Raw genomic sequence first — 19173 nt, 5'->3', positions numbered from 1 at the left:
ACCCTTGGCGGGGTGAGTTAAAAAGGACACTAACTTTCAAGATTTTACTAAAGGAAATTTTGTGCAGGAGAGTGGAGTTTTGGAAACCTTCCTTTTGTTTTAAACAACCCCCCCTCCCGGGCTCGGGAACGTCCTGCCTTTGTGCCTGCGTTAGAGCTGCGGAGTTTGACAGCTGTCAAAGCTGCCAAACGGGCGGTTTAAAGTGAGAAATTGCCATTTAAGATTCCTATGGACTAAGACGAGTTATAATTGAGCTGAAACTGTTGGAAACAAAGTAATAATAATCAGTTAAAGGATTGTTGGTGAAAAGGCAAATAAGTAACCAGATTCCCCCTAGGGGGAACTCTGTGAAACTACAATGGATACAATGGCTGTGGAAGGAAAGTTACTAGTGGAAATCGAAAGGATGTTTCAATTGGTGGGAATCTTACAGGAGCAGAGCTTGGCCATGAACAAACAACTTGAGACTATGACCTTGGGAACAGGCAACTCTGCTCTTTGTATTGAGGACCTTAATGAGAAAGAATCCACAGCTGATTGGGAAACAATATCTACAGAGCTGGAAGAGACTAAACAACAAGAAAAAGAAGAAGTAATCCTGGGAAGCAACAACCAAAAGTTGACATCTGTGGAATACAAGCAAGGAGACGCTGGGAACATATCCACCACAAGTCTGCGAGAGATACAGAAGAAGAAGGAGGAGGCCCCAAGACAAAATGGAGTACAGGAATTTAAAATAAAGAAATATGATTGGGGCCTCCGTTTGGACTTAGACTTGGAAGAGATAGACTTTGTGGAAATACTTCAGCAGCTACCTTTGAATCTCCTTGTCGGAAGAGGACATACTTTGATGGTGAAAGAACTTTTCCCAGATCTGACGACTGCTATAAAGGACTACCAACAGGACAGGCGGAGAGGAACGGAAATAGATTTGAAAGCCTCGGACGTGAGGAACCCAGGCTGAGAACTTCGAATTTGGATTCTTATTGGGAAGGGACAAAAACCGGGGATGGGAGGGAGGGAAGAAGAGACTCTTAAAAACTCTCAAGATTTTTAGGTTTGGTTAAGATGACTCTTAATTAAGATAAAATGAAAATCGATGGAAGAGAACTTAAGTCCAACTTATGAAAATAAATTTTTATTATAAAAAAGGAAATAAGATGAATAAGATTGTTAAGAGGAGAAATATCAACTTGCTGACATAATCTTGAAACTGGGATGCATGAGGGGGGGTGGGGGGAAGTCAGGGAACAAGGTTATGAAATGGGGATTTGCTGATTTTATACATGTTTTTGTCTTTTGTTTTTTCTTTGTGTATGTTTTGTCTTTATAAAAGCAGAAAACCAAATAAAAATTTTATAAAAAAAAAAGAACTTAATTAATTCTGGAGGTCCGTTCTTAATCTGAAACTGTTCTTAACCTGAAGCACCACTTTAGCTAATGGGGCCTCCTGCTGCTGCCGCACCACCACCACATGATTTCTGTTCTCATCCTGAAGTAAAGTTCTTAACCCGAGGTACTACTTCTGGGTTAGTGGAGTCTGTAACCTGAAGCATTTGTAACCCGAAGCATTTGTAACCCGAGGTACCACTTTACTGTTCTGTCTGCCTCCACCTATGCCCAGCTTGAGGCATTCCAAGTTCTGCCTGTCTAAAATAGCAAATGAATGAAAGTGCAATATTCTACTGCGCATTTCATTTTAGCATAAACCTGCCTCTCTTCCAGTCCTCTAGTGGAGAAGAGGAGCAAACGCCTTTCCTGCTGGAGATTTGGCGATGGCGGCTGAGTGTGATAGACTGATGAAGATAGGGGAGAAGAACAGTGAGGTCTTTTTCCACCAACCACGTCTCTTGCAAGGTATGGGGCAAGAGGGGGAGAACATCTACACTCCCATCTTGTTAGAGACCCAGCAGAGAGAAGTTTTCCCCTGTCCACAGAGCAGGGGAAGTAGGTCTGGGAACATTCTGCCAATGCCATGTAACTTCGCTGAGATGTAACCCTGCCCAGTTTTAGCAGGAGATTCCAACTAAACATCTCCTGTTTGGACTACTGCAATGCACTCTACGTGGGGCTGCCTTTGAAGGTGACCTCGAAACTACAACTAATCCAGAATGCGGCAGCTAGACTGGTGACTGGGGGCGGCCACCAAGACCACATAACACCGGTCTTGAAAGACCTACATCGGCTCCCAGTACGTTTCCAAGCACAATTCAAAGTGTTGGTGTTGACCTTTAAAGCCCTAAACAGCCTCGGCCCAGTATACCTGAAGGAGCGTCTCCACCCCCGTTGTTCTGCCTGGACACTGAGGTCCAGCGCCGAGGGCCTTCTGGCAGTTCCTTCATTGCAAGAAGCAAAGCTACAGGGAACCAGGCAGAGGGCCTTCTCGGTAGTGGCACCCGCCCTGTGGAACGCCCTCCCATCAGATGTCAAAGAGATAAACAACTACCTAACATTTAGAAGACATCTGAAGGCAGCCCTGTTCAGGGAAGTTTTTAATGTGTGACATTTTAATGTATTCTTCATCTTTGTTGGAAGCCACCCAGAGTGGCTGGGGAAACCCAGCCAGATGGGCGGGGTACAAATAAATTGTTGTTGTTATTCCTGCATTCCAGAGGGTTGGACTAGAGGACCCTTGGGGTCCCTTCCAACTCTACAATTTATGATTCCATACACCTGCACCTCTCCCTATCCAGGCAAGCAAGATCAGGGTCCAAGGAGACATTCCAGCCAGTCAAAAACACTCAAGGAGGGTGCTAACAAAGGCCGGTGAGCAGTGTGGGCTGGTGAATGCAATGAGGGCCATAAAGAAATGCGTAGTTGCTTTTCCCCGCTTCAGAAGGATGGGCAAGACCCTCTTTGAGCCCAGCAGGCAAATTATGTCAATTGTTCCATTTAGAAGATTTGCTTGTTGTTTTGTGCTGTTGGTAAGGGCCCATGTAATGTTCTTAAAAAGAGAGCTAACAGATGTCTCGGGCCTTTCCACTCTTATTAATGAGAGTATTGCAAGAATGGAAACGAGGTCACTCATGTTCAATAGTTCGTCAAAAAAAAAGTCTTCCACTTCTTAAAAGAGTTCCACTAATCCAAAACATGACAGATGTATGAGGCAGTTTTGTTTGGGCTGGGGGCTGGGGGAGGGTTTGAGATTAAAATCCCTTCTTTCTGATTTGCTCTTTCATTCAGCCTGATTAAAATAACATTGCATTCATTCGTTTGTTTGTTGTTCTTGCTTTTATCATCTGCTTCCTTCAAAATTAACAAACAAAGAAGAGGATGGATATATATATATATATATATATATATATTTGTTTTCGTAGATTTTCACGGGTACAGGAATGCAGGTTTTGGTGTCCTCGGGTGTCTTCCCGTGTAAAAGTTGGGGTGTCTAGGCGACGTTTCGACGAGGTCTCACTCGTCATCTTCAGGCTGGTGCTTTCGGCTTCTTGTTACTGGAACAGAGCGGGATCTCAGTGTTTGAGTTCCTATAAATACTGTAGAGGGGTGTGGTGTATTGCCTCAAAAGTTCTGGGCAGAGGGGAAGTTCCCAGGCTAGTGTTCTTTTCTTCTTTTGTTCCTTAATTACTTGAGGGATATCTTGAGTGATTTCTTGAGTGATATTCTGAGTACCACTTAGGTGGGTCATTAGGTGTGGATTAGTTGCTAAAGCCTTCGTGTCTTGACCTCTTGAATTTGTGAAGAGTTTTTCTGGGAAGATGGCTGTACTGCACTTAGTTGTGCTTTGGCTTGGCTTCGTGTATAGGGGCGAGCTGTGGTTTTGTGCCCTGTGCCAGCCAGATCTGTGTAGGGATTGCAGGGGGGTGCAGCATCCGGAGGTGCCACTATGGTTTGGTTACTGGATGGTGTCTGTAATTTATCTGTGGAGAGGGTCTGGGTTTGGGTCTGGTGTGGTTGATTGGTGGTGGCGTTCTGTGTGCCTCTGGATCTGGTGTCGGTTTTTGTGGGGAGGGCTAATTTCCAGATGTCTGGCAGGCGGGACGTGTCGTCACGCTTGTTCATGTTGTGAGGGTGTTTCTCTATCTCGATGGCTTCCATGATTATTCTCTTGTGGTGATGTTCCATGTTAAAGAGCAATTTGGAATCTGCAAAATTAATTTCGTGTCCTGTTTCTTTCATGTGTTGGAAAAGAGAGGAAGATTTTTCTTCTTTTTTGACGGCATTCTTGTGTTCTGCGATACGTGCATTTATTCGTCTGTTTGTTTGTCCAATGTACGTGGCTGGGCAGACTTTGCAGGGTATTTCATAGACCCCTTGGTTTTCCAACTGGATTTTATCTTTGGGGTTTCTGAGGATATTGGACAAAGATACAAAGAAGAAAAATCTTCCTCTCTTTTCCAACACATGAAAGAAACAGGACACGAAATTAATTTTGCAGATTCCAAATTGCTCTTTAACATGGAACATCACCACAAGAGAATAATCATGGAAGCCATCGAGATAGAGAAACACCCTCACAACATGAACAAGCGTGACGACACGTCCCGCCTGCCAGACATCTGGAAATTAGCCCTCCCCACAAAAACCGACACCAGATCCAGAGGCACACAGAACGCCACCACCAATCAACCACACCAGACCCAAACCCAGACCCTCTCCACAGATAAATTACAGACACCATCCAGTAACCAAACCATAGTGGCACCTCCGGATGCTGCACCCCCCTGCAATCCCTACACAGATCTGGCTGGCACAGGGCACAAAACCACAGCTCGCCCCTATACACGAAGCCAAGCCAAAGCACAACTAAGTGCAGTACAGCCATCTTCCCAGAAAAACTCTTCACAAATTCAAGAGGTCAAGACACGAAGGCTTTAGCAACTAATCCACACCTAATGACCCACCTAAGTGGTACTCAGAATATCACTCAAGAAATCACTCAAGATATCCCTCAAGTAATTAAGGAACAAAAGAAGAAAAGAACACTAGCCTGGGAACTTCCCCTCTGCCCAGAACTTTTGAGGCAATACACCACACCCCTCTACAGTATTTATAGGAACTCAAACACTGAGATCCCGCTCTGTTCCAGTAACAAGAAGCCGAAAGCACCAGCCTGAAGATGACGAGTGAGACCTCGTCGAAACGTCGCCTAGACACCCCAACTTTTACACGGGAAGACACCCGAGGACACCAAAACCTGCATATATATATATATATATATATTACACAAAATGGCCCCAGAGTGGCCAGGAAGTTCACAAATCATAAAAGGCAAGGGGGGGGGACGACGACGACAAAAAACAAAACCTAATTTCCAGCAACATAAAAAGGAAGACAAAAAGGGGAAATGGATAGAATACCAGAGACAGGTTAGCAACAAAGCTGGCTGCTTAAAAAGATAAAACAGAGACCCTTTCCCCCCCAACAATATTTTCCATTTGAAAGTGTTTATTAATATATTCTGTCTGAAGCAAAAAAAAAAAGTTCAATGAAATGCAAAGATCAAAGATACTTTAATTCAGGTGAAAATGATTCCCCTCCCTCCCTCCGGGTTTGATTTTTAGAAAAAGGGAAGCAGGAAAAGAGCACTGTCATTTCATTATTCTCTTTAAAAAGAGATCTGTCAGCTGGCAGGAATAGCCTGAATAGGCGACAGGCTGCACTGATTTTCCCCAAACGTAACATTTATTCATACGAAAACCACGAGAGAGACACTCCTGAGTCAATAGTTGGGCTTTCTGATAATTTTTCAGAGCAAGCATCAGTTTTGGTTGGGCTTGACTGAGAGACTTTCCAGGTGTGGGGGAGGGGAAGAATTACACTCATTTGCACTAGTGTTACTGGGTGCAAGAGCTGCCTCAGATCACAAGCAGCCCTTCCGCCTCAGGCAAAATCCCTTCATTCTGAAAAGGAGAAATGTTCTGGCCTCAAGCTGGCCTGGGAGTCATCCGTGCTGATTTGGGAAGCCTTTCGTAGACTGGGGGTGGTGGAAGGAAAGCAACTCTGTATATGCTTAGAGCTTTAACTAGTTAAAGCTATGGTTTTCCCAGTAGTGATGTATGGAAGTGAGAGCTGGACCATAAAGAAGGCTGATCGCCAAAGAATGGATGCTTTGGAATTCTGGTGCTGGAGGAGACTCTTGAGAGTCCCATGGACTGCAAGAAGATCAAACCTCTCCATTCTGAAGGAAATCAGCCCTGAGTGCTCACTGGAAGGACAGATCGTGAAGCTGAGGCTCCAATCCTTTGGCCACCTCATGAGAAGAGAAGACTCCCTGGAAAAGACCCTGATGTTGGGAAAGATGGAGGGCACAAGGAGAAGGGGACGACAGAGGACGAGATGGTTGGACAGTGTTCTCAAAGCTACTAAAATGAGTTTGACCAAATGCGGGAGGCAGTGGAAGACAGGAGTGCCTGGCGTGCTCTGGTCCATGGGGTCATGAAGGGTCGGACACGACTAAACAACTAAACAACAACAACATATGCTTAGAGCAATTGTTCTCAAAGGGTATGGGTTCGCCACACTGGTGTAGCAGGAGAGGATGACAAGTATGGTGGGAAGATTCAAGGACAATCAAAGAAACATTTCAGTACACTATAGTGTAGTAGTGTAGCACATACACCCCCAACGCTTCTCCAATGAAAACAGGGCCGTCCTAAGGAAAAGCAGAATATTCTGGGATGAAATCAGAAAATGGGACAGCTTCTATAAATCTGGGAGTGTCCCTGGAAAATAGGGACATTTGGAGGGTCTGGTGTGTGTGTGTATAATTTGCAGGATATGGATATGATGAGAGCAAGGGCATCAAGTGATATTGAGGACAAATTACCCAGCAAAAGCAAGCTCACAACTCTCATTGAGTTTCTATACAGTGGTACCTTGGTTGTCAAACGTAATCCATTCCAGAAGATCGTTCGACTTTTGAAACGTTCAACAACAGAGGCGCAAAGGGCGGTCTCCAAAGTTAATGGAGAAAATTGACAAAAAGCTGTTTGACTTCCAAAATGGAAGCGTCTACTTCCATGTTTTCGAAACGTGTGGCTTGCGAGACGCTCAAAAACTGAGGTACCACTGTACATACTTAAGGTACACATGCAAGAGGCTCACTTATAATTATATTACGGGAATGATGCATGTTCTTATATTAAAACAGAATATAAAGTATAAAAACATTGTTTTTATACTTTCTAATACGATCCCATGATCATATTGTAAAGTAGTTGTGTTCTCTGTTGGAAATCAAGGACAGCTACAAGTTTTTTCTTTTTGTTTCCCAATGTGTTTTTTATTAATTAAAAAAATGGTGCACCAGGAGCAAATTTTTATTTTATTATCTGAAATTATGTTAGGGAGACTGGGTACAGGTCTGCCGCAATGCCTTCTGTTGGTGTTGGTACCCCACTTTCTTTTTGTTTGCCCTGCCCCCACACTTTTAATTGGAGGACACCTCCCCACACATTACCGTATTTTTCGCTCTATTAGACCACAAGACGCACCTAGTTTTTGGAGGAGGAAAACAAGAAAAAAAATATTCTGAATCTCAGAAGCCAGAACAGCAAGAGGGATCACTGCGCAGTGAAAGCAGCAATCCCTCTTGCTGTTCTGACTTCTGGGATAGCTGCACAGCCTGCATTCGCTCCATAAGACGCACACACGTTTCCCCTTACTTTTTAGGAGGGAAAAAAATGAGTCTTATAGAGCAAAAAATACGGTAATTGGTGGGTGAAGCATGGAGCTTTCTGTATTTATAGAGGCTCCTCCCTGGACTTAAAAACCTGTATAATCAGGGTTATATATTTCACAGGAAACTTCCATGAGTACAGGAAGTGGCCCAACATCAGAAATTTGCCTCTCCACCTATGAAGGACCTGGGTGGGGGAAGAGGTGATGGAGCTGGCAGCGCCCTCTGGGGGTGGGGAAGAAATTAAAAGTGAGGCTGCCCAGTTTGCAGTTTCTGAAAAAATACGCAGAGCAAAACACAGCTATACATCAATGTTTACTCTTCTTTGAATTTTGCGGTGCTGATGTACTCCAGCTAAATAATGTGTACAGAAAGCATGCATGGAAGTGTGATGCGGAAAACTGAACTTAAGGCTGGAAGTCTCAGGGAGAAACTGAAAACATCAGATTCACTCGTCCGTGGTATCCTCAAAGATTTCTCCTTGCATGTAATACCAGAATGCCCAAATATGGCCACTCTTAGGCTTATTTTCTTACTTATTTATTAAGTTTCTATACTGCCCTTTACCTGAGGATCACAGGGCGGTTTGCAATATAAAAACACAAAACCACATACCATGGTAACACACAAAAATGTCCTACACTGCTTAGATACAGCAGCCGATGGGGACAAAGGGCCAAAACCCCAACTTGCCTTAGAGGCATAACTGCATATGCCTGTGTTTCAGAAGAATAACTACAAATGGGAGGGAGCCCAATCTAGACTGGGAAAGGAATGGTCTGAGGCTTTTATTTATTTTTAGCCTTTTCTCCCTGTCCTGCGCCGGATCAGAGATCCCCCTGCGGCTGCTCATTTAAGAGCACACACGTGAAAATATGCACATAGACACATTTTAATGTAGCATTTTGTGGGCAGCTTTTGCAAACCAGCTCCAGACACGGTTAGCTCAAGGCGAGCTGGTTGTGTCATGTGCCTTCAGAGCTGAGCATGCCTTGTGGTGGTATTCACACCAAGGGAGCAGAAGTGAAAGTGAGGAGGAGATATGGCCAGGCACCAAGGACACAGAGGAAAGATTGCTTTAGAAATCAGATCCTTGTGAATTCCAAAGCTGAAGTTACCTGATCTCTCTCCACTCCACTACGCACAACCTGCTCATGAAACAGAAGTTGTGATCCACCAGATTCTGGAGTTCGTTGGATGCAAGAACACTGTTTGCGGCTCTTTAAATGTACACATGGGACGTGGGTGGCGCTGTGGTCTAAACCACTGAGCCTCTTGGGCTTGCCGATCAGAAGGTCGGCAGTTCGAATCCCCAAGACGGGGTGAGCTCCCATTGCTCAGTCCTAGCTCCTGCCAACCTAGCAGTTCGAAAGCACGTCAACGTGCAAGTAGATAAATAGGTAGCGGGAAGGTAAATGGTGTTTTCGTGCGCTGCTCTGGTTCACCAGAAGCGGCTTAGTCATGCTGGCCACATGACCCGGAAGCTGTACGCCGGCTCCCTTGGCCAATAAAGCAAGATGAGTGCCGCAACCCCAGAGACGTCTGCGACTGGACTTAACTGTCAGGGGTCCTTTACCTATACCTTTTAAATGTACACACACACACACACACACACACAGAGAGAGAGAGAGAGAGAGAGAGAGAGAGAGACAGACAGACAGACAGACAGACATACACACAAACACATCTTCCACACAAATGGAAAAACGTATTCTGCTTCACCAAACTTTTTTACAACGTGTACATTAGACCAGTATTGTCGAATATGTGGAGACATATGCCCGAAATGAATGTAATCTTGTTGAATCGTGTAAAAATATGTAGTATGATAGAGGTCTTTTAAAATTTTTTAAAATATATACTGTATAAATATTGGAAGGTAATGAGGAAGAATTATGGGTAAGCAAAGGTGAAAACAATTCATCCACACCCATAAATTTTATCTTTTTTCAATTTTTGCAACAACCTTGTAATATAGGCCAGTATTACTATAACCATATTGCTGATCATTTATTATTATTATTATTATTATTGTTGTTGTTGTTGTTGTTGTTGTTGTTGTTGTTGTTGTTGTTTGAATTTGTATACCACCCTATTCCCATGTGTAGGGAGTGGAGAAAGGCTGAGAGAAAGAGGCCGGATCACCTAGCAAGTTTTTGGCAGGGGTAAGATTTGAATGTTTCTGATTCACAGGTCATTCTCCTATGCTGAAACCACTTTATGTTCAAATGATGGCACTGTGAAGGAACCAAAACGCCTGTCAAAAAGTCGAGCCCACTTACTGCAGAAGAATAGTTGCACAAGACATTTGTATTTTAAATCAAACAGTGCAAGTTTTTTGATGAGACAATAGACACACCCACAGTACAGATATAGACAGATCAGCCACCCCTTCTTCCTAGTTTTGAGCATCCTCACTAAGCTACAGCTCCCATAATTCATTGTGGGGCCTTGAGAATCGAAGTAGTATTGAGCCAGTGTACCTTTAGGTAAAGTACCTTATGAGAACAGATTCCAGGTACAGAAAAAGGACCTGTACAAACAGACTGTACCACATACATTCTGGAGACTCAGGTGGTAAAGTTATACTTGAAAGACATTATTTCAAGCTGCAGTGTGTGAGTGTGTTGAGTGTTTGAATTGTACCCCATGGGAAAAGCTCCACACATACAAAAATGTAGCCTTTCAGGGAGAAAAGTCCCCTGACATGCTATGCGACATTCAGCAAGTTTTCGGAGGTGGGTTGGGCTTAATTTAATCCAGGCATAGGCAAACTCAGCCCTCCAGATTTGGGACTACAACTCCCATCGTCCCTGACCACTGGTCCGGTTAGCTAGGGATTATGAGAGTTGTAGTCCCAAAACATCTGGAGGGCAGAGTTTGCCTATGCCTGGTTTAGCCATTCCAGTGCTTCCTTGCTGACTCTCTCCTTCATGAAGCCCTTTGTATGAAACTGAGATTGGCACCCATCAGGGCCAACAGCTCTGTTACATTTTATATGATCACCTATCGGGGTGTCCCGTTCTGTTTTGCCGCCTGAGGTGAAACAGTAAGGTGCCGTCCCCAGCAGCGGAGCATATGGCCACGCTACCCAGGGTGGGCGTGCTCCCAAGGGGTGCGGAGTGTGCCCTCCCAGGTGCGGGGTAGCTGCTTGGGTGCACAGAACGGCTTGTGCGCCCTGCAGCCGGGGGCAGAGTGAGCTGCTGATGGCTGACATTCGGCGCGCAGCCTGCCCACGACTCCCAAGCCTCCCCCAGCTGTCAAAACGAACCAGCAAAGCGGCATAGCTTTCCTCCTTCCCCCGATGGCTCGGGGTAGGCTTGGGAGTACGCCGAATGTCACCCCCCCCCCTCAGTGAAGATACCCAGGGTGGTCTGCTCCCACCGCACCCCTTCCTCCGACTCTAGCCGTCCCCGCCACCCCTCTGCCTAAATTTTGCTCACGGCCTCCACTGAGATCTCACCTAAAGCTGCTTCTCCCACAGTGGGAGCAGGGGTGGGTCACCCGTGGTAGCGCCACCCCACAGAATTCCACCGCCTGAGGTGGCTGGATAAACACCTCATGGGCAAACCAGCCCCGTCATTTATTTTGTAATGAAAGGGAGTTGAATTGAGAGCCCAAATGAGAGCCCTTTTATTGTTCTGGGCCATTGGCAGACAAGAAGACAATTTGACAGTGCGTGTCTGATGTGGCGCAAAAGCGTGCATGTTTCTCTGCCAGTAAAGTCAGTCCTCTAAAAGATACCATTTTGAGGGTACTGTTTTGTACCCTCCACCTCCACAGTGCTAGGATGCTCATTCCAGGGTTCGCCCTTCCCAAGCAGCTTTGCACCTTTTGCAACACATTTCTCAGCTGCAAACGTACAGGCTGAGCTGGCAGGAATCAATCACGCTTGCAGGCAATGCAATATCCCATGCAATATCATCCCAGTGCCCTCAATACCTTAGACGTCTCTGTACATCTGCACTCCAAAGCCTCTTAGCAATTTATTGCAGAAAGGTTTAAACTCTGATTATTATTCCTCTGCCTCTCGAAAAGTTTCCCTTGACACATTTGAGGGTGTATCACAATTTTTCAGCTGCTTGGGGTACCCCAACCAACCACCCAAGGTCATGAACCAGGGCCCTGTAAACCAACTTTAAATGCCAAACTATGCAAAAGCCCTGAAATAGTTTGGGGGAAAATGTAATCAGAGGGCATTTTGAAACGGTATTTGGCATTTATTAACTGAAGCCAGAACCCTAAGGGATGCAAAGCTCCCTTTCTGCCTTTGGCTGTCCAGCCATCCCTCTAGCAATTAACAGAAACCTCTCACTTTACATCCCTGAGTAATAGGAAACTACTTTCTCCTCTGCTGATTTCACAGTTTCTGGGAAACCGTTCTGTTTATCGGGATGAGTTCATCTGTTTCCCACATTTACAAGGCTGCAGAAGGTTCTTCTTTCTTTACTGTAATTTGCTGGTGCAAAGTAATAGTGAATGTCCCTGCAGGTTTATTACTTTGGATCACAGAGTCCCGAGAGATGGTCATTGTGGCCAGCGCTGGATGAGCATGTACTGACCGAAAAGAACCAAGATAAAGTCATTTACCCGCTTTATAGCAAGCCTCGAGCTAGTTCAGCAGAACAACATAATCATTTCTGTGGAGGTCTTATTTATCACGCCTCTGAGTACCAGCCACTGTGAAACACAAGTGGGGAGACCTGCTGCACTCAACTCGATTGTAGGCTTCATATAGGCATCTGGTTGGGCTGATTGCAGACCCTCCAAGTGTCCCTCTTTTCCAGGGACAGTCCCGGATTTACAGAAGTCGTCCCAGTTTCTGATTTGATCCTGGAATGTCCCACTTTTCCTTGGTAAAGGTAAAGGGACCCCTGACCATTAGGTCCAGTCGCATACGACTCTGGGGTTGCGGCGCTCATCTCACTTTATTGGCCGAGGGAGACGGCGTATAGCTTCCGGGTCATGTGACCAGCATGACTAAGCCGCTTCTGGCAAACCAGAGCAGCACACGGAAACGCTGTTTACCTTCCCGCCGGAGCAGTACCTATTTATCTACTTGCACGTTGATGTGCTTTCGAACTGCTAGGTTGGCAGGAGCAGGGACCGAGCAACGGGAGCTCACCCCGTCATGGGGATTCGAACCACCAACCTTCCGATCGGCAAGCCCTAGGCTCTGTGATTTAACCCACAGCACCACCCGCGTCCTCACTTTTCCTTAGGATGTCCCTATTTTCATCGGAGAAATGTTGCAAGAGTATAGCACGATATCCCTCTTTCTATTGGAGAAATGTTGGAGGGAATGGAGTTATGCAACCCCACGAGACAAGGAGATAAGTAACTATAAAACCTTTAGAAGACATCTGAAGGCATCCCTGTGTAGGAGAAGTTTTTAAATGTTTAATGTTTTATTATATATGTTGGAAGCTGCCTAGAATAGTTGGGGCAACCCAGTCAGAAGGGCAGCAGGACATAAATAAGAAGCTGTCCCAGCTTCTGCCCACCTAGCAATTCGAAAGCATACCAGTGCAAGTAGATAGATAGGTACCACTGCAGCAGGAAGGTAAACAGCGTTTCCGTGCACTCTGGTTTCCGTCACGCTGTTCCATTGTGCCAGAAGCGGTTTAGTCCTGCTGGCCACATGACCCGGAAAGCTGTCTGTGGACAAACGCTGGCTCCCTTGGCCTGAAAGTGAGATGAGCGTCACACCCCATAGTCGCCTTTGACGGGACTTAACCACCCAGGGGTCCTTTCGCTTTCCCAAATAAGAAAATTGTTGTTGTTATGGAATAGGAGAAATGTTGGAGGGTATGTGATTGAGCAGAGCTTTCTCTATGTTCTTGCAGGTAGTATGGCCAGAGGGGAGTGTTTGAAGGGAGCCTTGTATGCTCTCTCTGTGGGATTTTAGGGTACAGGGCCAGTTTGGAGGATGAGGAGCAGTCCTGGTCTCCACTACAACTTCTCCCCATAGGAAGGAGTAGCTACCATACAGTTCTATGGGATGAAGGAAAATTGTGCATTATTATTCCAAACCTGCCCCCTTGGGATCCCAGCTACTGAGATGCAATCCCACACCATATCTGTCTATTTATCCTCTCTTTCACCTAGAAGAGCTCTCCCAAAGCAGCTTACAACATAGGTAAAAACATACACAAGCATATACAAGGCACAATAATAAACTGTGAAATAACAGCAAGAAAGAAATTTCGACAGCAGGGAGAGAAGTTAATACAATCCCAATGCTTTGTGGAGTAGATAAATGTTTGTATGTTTGCCTCTAGGCTACAATAGAGGAATGCAGAGACATACCCAAGATTCTGGAGGAAGACATTCCACAGCCTTGTTATAAATTAATAATAATAATAATAATAATAATAGTAATAATAATAATAATAATAATAATAATAATAATACATTATTTATATCTCGCCCATCTGGCTGGGTTTCCCCAGCCACTCTGAGCGGCTTCCAACAGAATATTAAAATACAATAGTCTATTAAACATTAAAAGCTTCCCTAAACAGGGCTGCCTTCAGTTGTCTTCTAAAAGTCTGGTAGTTGTTTTTCTCTTAGACATCTGGTGCCACTACCGAGAAGGCCCTCTGCCTGGTTCCCTGTCGTTGCTGCAACTGAGAAGGCCCTGCAACAAACTGTGCCTCTAAAGGCCGAAGAACCCACAAAAAGCCACAGCTGATTAAAGGATGCATAGACATAGACTTCAAGTAACCTGGCCATTTCATTACTTACATTACATATAATGACCAACACTTTAAATGCGTGACGGTGTGCTGAGGAATGCAATGTTAGAAACGGGCATTGATGGATAGACAAATTGTAATTTTTCCAGGTGAAAATATTCCTCTTCAACCTGGCCTTGGGCTGATCCACATTCTATGGCCTTTAAAAATGTGTTTGTGGGAAGTGGGGTTATGGTTTTGTTCTGTCCTTGTCTATATTATGTATTTTGCGTTCTTATTTTGTATTTGTATGCTGCGAAGCGTCCTGAGATCTCCAGATAAAGGGTGGTATACAAATTTAATATTTATTTTTTTTAAAAAAATAGGAGTACTGTTCTGTCTGCCTCCACCTATGTCCATCTTATGTATCTGTAAGTAAAATGCAGCTGTCACAAAACACCAGGCTCTGGTAACCACCAGTGGCGTAGCGTGGGTTGTCAGCACCCGGGGCAAGGCAAGTAATTTGGGCCCCCTAACCCTAATCCCCAGATGTTGCGCCCGGTGCGGCCGGCCCCCCCTGCACCCCCCACGCTACGCCACTGGTAACCACTGCCCCTGGACTTCTGAGGCCTACGAAAATATCCAGAAAGCAAGAATAGCGTTTGCCAAACCAAGGCATGCCTACAACCATAGACTTCCCTTGTTCTTAAGCAGAATCAGTTCCTTCAAAACGGGTTGGGGGGGACCTGTTGCCCTCCAGACATTGTTGAACTCCAAATCCCTTCAGCCCCAGCTAGCATGGTCAAGGGTCAGGGATGATGGGAGCTGTAGTCTACGAGCCCCTAGAGAGCCACTTTTGAATTATGGTGCTGGAGGAGACTCCTGAGAGTCCCATGGACTGCAAGAAGATCAAACCTCTCCATTCTGAAGGAAATCAGCCCTGAGTGCTCACTGGAAGGACAAATCCTGAAGCTGAGGCTCCAATACTTTGGCCACCTCATGAGAAGAGAAGACTCCCTGGAAAAGACCCTGATGTTGGGAAAGATGGAGGGCACAAGGAGAAGGGGGCGAAAGAGGATGAGATGGTTGGACAGCGTTCTCAAAGCTATCAGCATGAGTTTGACCAAACTGCGGGAGGCAGTGGAAGACAGGAGTGCCTGGCGTGCTCTGGTCCATGGGGTCACGAAGAGTTGGACAAGACTAAACAACAAAGAGAGTCACAGGTTCCCCACTACTGCTCAAAAGCACAGGGTCAGCATTCAGTTTTCCCTTTCAAAAAGTCTACTGCTTTCATCTAGCTGCAAAAGCTCTTGCCACTGGCTGCAATCCATACTCTGCCAGAATTTCCCTCCAGGTCCCACCTGAGGAAGCAGGCTGGGCTCAACTGCTGGCAGCCAACGGCTCTCAAAAACCATTTGCAAGCATCTTCCAGGAGTGAGTGCCCAGATTGACGAAGCACCTCCCGTCATTTAAATCAGCAAAAAGTAGAGGAATTCCTCATCTCTTCATCATTTGGCAGTCATATGGCGTGCATGCACACATTATTTAGCAACCAAATCACATTTATTCACCTGCACACTGCTTTTGGGCACAAGGCAGGTAACACAAACACATGATCATATCTTGTAATCCTTTCGGAAGAAAATGACCCGCCTTCAGCTTCCATCTCCAGTCATAAGTGTGCACTGAAGATGTGTTAAATGTTTGTTTTAAAAGTAATCTGTTCGCTCGATCATTCCTGTGCCATTAATACTGAATTGACACATATATTTACTGCATTTCTATCCCACTTTTTTTTCTCCCCCTGCTCATTTAACCCCCCAAAAAGCCCTGTGATGCAGGCTAGGCTGAGAGGCAGTGAGTGGCCCTAGGTCACCCAGTGAACTTCATGCGTGAGCGAGGATTTTGGTCTCCCAGGCCCTAGTAAAGCACTCTTAACCGCTGCACCACGCTAGCTCAGTCACTTTAATTGTGCAAATAAAAATTGCATTGCATTCCCTCCCCCCCCCGCCCCATTTTGACATTATATTGCTTTTATTGTTATGGTTTTGTCTGTGCAGTTTTGGAATTTTCCAACTATAAAGTGGCACGCAAGGTTCTTGAAACAAAAGTCCATCCTTGTGCACCTTTGGAAGGTAATTTCATTGAGTGTTCAGATCAGCCACAAACTTTTAAGGCCCTGGAAAGCTACTCTTTGCTTTAAAATAAAATGACAAGACCAAGTAACGGGGATCGGGGTGGGGAAAAGAATTTAGAGCGCATTTTCCTGGCTAGGAGGGTGCCAAATATCCACAGAGGACCAGCGGTTCCTAACTGCTTTCTACCTTCGCAGACTATTTAATTAACGAGCAGCAGAAGCTGATTAAGGTTAGGGCTGTTGTTGTTATTGATGGGGGGGGGGGGCTTGTAAAAGACCGCTTTGTTTTTTAACCCCTTCCTCGCCTCTGAAGGCAAACAGGAGAGCCGACAAGGCGCGCGTACGCCTCTCTGTTTCTTCCTCTTTTTCTGTGTCGCGAACGGACGGATCAAAGAATTAACTCCCCCCACCCCGAAGCTTTCAAAATGTCGGAGCTAAAATGGCAGCTGTTGTGACGCCGAGCTACGTTGCTGCTCCCTCTGCTCAGCCAGAACTAATTCGAACAAAGCTGTCTTTCTCCTCCACGTGTAAAATCCCGGTCGTCCTCCCCTCCCCGGAAGAACCGCGCGTCAAATCTTTCTAAAGTCGCTTTTAACTCCCGAATTTGGGAGACGCCAAGCAATTCAGAAAGCAAGAGAAATGGGTCCGGGCTCACTTCGAATTTTCGCAGCGGGTAGGAAAGCGGGGGAGGGGGAGAAACAAGACGATCAAAGAGAAACTGCGTTCGGGAGACCCTCCCCAATTGCCTTGCAAGGTGGGAAGTTGAAATCGTCATGAAATGAACGCTTGAGCGGAGGAGAAAGAAACTTTGCAATCAGGACTGGGGGTTGGGGTGGGGGGTTAAGGAAGATGGCTCTTCCTTGGGGAGCCGAGGGGGAGAAACTTTGGAAAAGGAGAGTTAAAAGCAAAATAAGGCTCCTGGTTTTTTGCAGCAGCTCCGTGCCGCGTGATGCCCATCGAAGGCAAGCGGAAGCGCCCATAAACTGCAGCGGAGCGGAACAAGACCTGATCCCTTGCAATATATATATATATATATAACAGCCAGTAATTACGTCTTTCCGAAGGGATGCTCTGGAAAAATAGGTCGCTCGTGGGCTCTCCGCCCTAAACCTTTCAGCCACTCCCCTTCTGGTCCCCATCTAATGTAACCAAAACGAACTTTTGATGAGGGCAGAGTTTATGGTTCCAATCCCAAACTGCCTTTTTCATAAAATCATAGAATTGTAGAGTTGGAAGGAACCACAAGGGTACATCTAGTCCAGCCCCCTGCAATGCAGGAATCTTTTGCCCAACGTAGGGCTCGAACCCACAACCATGAGAATCCTAATAGTCTCACGCTCTAGTGACTGAGCTGTCGCAACCTGATCACCATTCAGCCTGCCTCATCTTCACCTCCAGTCTTGCTCAGACATCCATCCTGATGAAGAGCTCCGAGGGATCCGAAAGCTTGCTCACACTTTTGGTGTGGTTTGGGTTGGTGATAATCAAAGATGTTCTATGAACATCTGTAGGGCCACATATTCTTCCACATTCCCAGAGGAATGCTGCTTCACTGAATCTTCTGGAGTTAACTTTTTCCCAAGTAGGCATGCTAACTAGAATTATTATTATTATTATTATTATTATTATTATTATTATTATTATTTATATACTGCCCTATACTGGGAGGTCTCATAGAAGTGTCAAGTTGGAAGGGACCCAAAGACTCATCTCCAACCCCCTGGAATTGCTTAGGATAATAATACCCAGCCACTCTGGGTGGCTTACAGAATATATAAAACATAATACTGTAAAGCATCAAACATTAAAAACTTCCGGGTACAGGGCTGTCTCCAGGTGCCTTCTAAATGTTATGTAGTTCTTTATCTCCTTGACATCTGATGGAGGGCGTTCCGCAGGGAGGGCGCCACCACTGAGAAGGCCCTCTGCCTGGTTCACTGTAACTTCACTTCTCACACTGAGGGAACTGGCAGAAGGCCCTTGGAGCTGAACCTCAGTGTCCAGGCTGAACAATGGGGCTGGAGACGCTCCATCAGGTTTACAGGGCCGAGGGCGTTTGGTGGCACTGTGGGTTAAACCACAGAGCCTAGGACTTGCCGATCAGAAGGTCAGCGGTTCAAATCCCCACGACGGGGTGAGCTCCCGTTGCTCGGTTCCTGCTCCTGCCAACCTAGCAGTTCAAAAGCACGTCAAAGTGCAAGTAGATAAATAGGTACCGCTCCGGCGGGAAGGTAAACGGTGTTCCCGTGCGCTGCTCTGGTTTGCCAGAAGCGGCTTAGTCATGCTGGCCACATGACCCGGAAGCTGTACGCCGGCTCCCTTGGCCAATAAAGCGAGGTGAGCGCCGCAACCCCAGAGTCGGTCACGACTGGACCTAATGGTCAGGGCTCCCTTTACTTTTACCTTTACCAGCACTTTGAATATATGTAACATGTGCAAGCCCAGACTGGTTTCCCCCTTCAAATAATCACTGGGATCTGGTTGCAGAGAGGTAAGGAGGGAAGACACGTATTACTTTTTTGGAGGGGGGGGCACTGCTTGCAGTGGGAGCAAGGCCAGGATGTTGCTGCGGTCAATCAAGTACACAGCGCCCCTTTGCCAACCTGGTGCCCTCTGGAGGGCTTGGACTGGAGCTGTACTCCAAACCAGTTTGGCCACGGCTGCAACAGAGCCTTGGCTTGCAAATTCTCTAATTCCTGCATTGCAAGGGGTCGGACTGACCC

At 45.9% G+C, this 19173-nt stretch overlaps 1 protein-coding gene across 6 annotated transcripts in view; it reads right to left on the bottom strand.

Annotated features, from left to right (window-relative positions):
- Window positions 1-19173, bottom strand: part of MYT1 (myelin transcription factor 1) — a 180281-nt gene that overhangs the window by 138247 nt on the left and 22861 nt on the right. The window lies entirely within an intron of this gene.

This window comes from Podarcis liolepis, assembly GCF_965112155.1.
Source record: "Podarcis liolepis genome assembly, chromosome: 6".
Classification (NCBI taxonomy): Eukaryota; Metazoa; Chordata; class Lepidosauria; order Squamata; family Lacertidae; genus Podarcis; species Podarcis liolepis.
This window is presented reverse-complemented; position numbering and strand designations above follow the sequence as displayed.